This window comes from Arachis hypogaea, chromosome 17, assembly GCF_003086295.3.
Source record: "Arachis hypogaea cultivar Tifrunner chromosome 17, arahy.Tifrunner.gnm2.J5K5, whole genome shotgun sequence".
Classification (NCBI taxonomy): domain Eukaryota; kingdom Viridiplantae; phylum Streptophyta; class Magnoliopsida; order Fabales; family Fabaceae; genus Arachis; species Arachis hypogaea.
In genome coordinates, this window is record NC_092052.1 from 42,153,297 (window position 1) to 42,155,335 (window position 2,039).

The window sequence follows — 2,039 nt, forward strand, 5'->3', positions numbered from 1 at the left end:
CTTCTACATGCTTGCATGCTTTGATTACTTGAATTGTGCCTATTTGAGTAACATGCCTAAATGCTAATTGTTTACTTGTTGTATATGTATATTACTTGTGTATTACTTGCTTGCATTACCTGTTTTTGTCTGGTGCTAAGGAGGTTAGGTAGGCGGTGGCAATGGGATCGCAAGGAAGTTGGGTTGGAGAAGGCTGTGGGATACAGCAGTGTAAATGGTATTAGTTAGATATCCCATAAGTTTAGATAACCCTGTTTATTGTTTATGGTTTAAGTTATTTATTTTTGTTAAGTTTGAATATCTGTATCGATGTGAAGTTTTAGGATTGCCTTTGGTGTCCTAGAACCTTACATCTTACATATTGGGCATTGTTACCATACTGAGAACCTCCGGTTCTCATACCATATGTTGTTGTTGTTTTTCATATGCAGGTCGTAACCCACCTCGGTGAGTTGCTAGATGGTGACGGAGCGGAGGATCTTACGCATTCTTTTGTATTTTGATTATTTGTTGTAGTATTTTCTCTCACCCTTTTATTTTACGCGTTATGGCCTTAGAGGCTTGATTTGAGAGATAAGTTTTATAAGCTATTTTAAACTTCCAAAACTCTTTTGTATTCCAATTTTACTAGCTGGCCTAAACTCTACAGGCTGTGACTAGTCTTCTTTTTGGTATATCATACTTATATATATCTTGTTTATTTTAATCATTACCTTTTGTATCCTAGAGCTATCTACAAGGTTTTATATATATTATGTCTTGTTCTGTCCGTGCCTACGCATTTAGTTATCGTGTGTGAACGCTTCGCATTTTGTAATTCCGCTTTATGCGACTTTGAGCTTTTATTCCTTCATCAGGCTTCTAGTTATATAAATTCTTGGATATATATTATATATTATAAGTTTTAGAACTGTCGTGACACTTTGTTATCCTTTGCTTTACGACTAGAGGTAAGGTTTAGGGTAATGGGGTGTTACATTCCACCTCTTCCTTGATTAGGTGGTGTAAAATTATTATAACTTTTTTTGTTGTAATTACCACAACCTCTACCTCTGAAACTTTCTCTACTTCTATTTTGAAGATTGAAGCCACAACATCGTCCTTTTTGTGTACGACTTGATTCTGCAACATTGTTTAAATTCACTCGGCTTTTCAGGACTTCTTCCGTTGATTTTTTTTACTTCTCCAATATTCTGCTGATGTGGCTTTCCATGGTTCCTTGCAACTCTGCGATCGTCATGGTATCCATATCGTGTGACTCTAGTATCGTAGTCACCACATGGTCATACTTCATCGGCATGGTGTGAAGAATTTTCTCCACCACTTTACTATTGGACATATCTTCTCCATAAACTCAGATCTTATTGACAAGATCTGTAACACGAGTAAAATATTGTTCAATAGTTTCTGAGCTAGACATCTCGTACATTTCATATTCTCTTCTCAAATACTGTAATTTTGCTTTCTGAGCTTTATCTACGCCTTTGTATGATAGCTTCAATGTGTTCCATGCTTCTTTTGCACTTTTGGCATTTGCTATTTTTTAAACACCGTATAATCTACTCCTTGATGAATTTGAGATAACGCCAATTGATCTCTCCTCTGTTGGGCAGCATCTGCTCCTTGTTGCAAACCTGGTTCAATGAAATTCCACAGGTTCTGGGCCTTCAAATGGGTAGACATCAAAGTCTCCCAATAACTATAATCAAGTTTCCCATCTAACTTGGGACCAGACCACATAATATTAAAAATATTTGACATACCGACTCTATGAATAAACAACTATGTGAGAACTCTCCCACACCTCACAAACTCTCAAACACCAGGCACTGGATTAATCAGCTCTGATACTAAATATTAGTAAAATACCCACACTATATTGGCTGCAGAATCACTCACTCACATAAATAATGCTATCATATTTTTCATCTCTCAAACTTACTAATACTCATAAAACAAAGGAGCACCTCGCAATTCTCACAACACAATTTTATTATTTGAAACACACATAATACACAAAGCATGTATAGCTTTATATA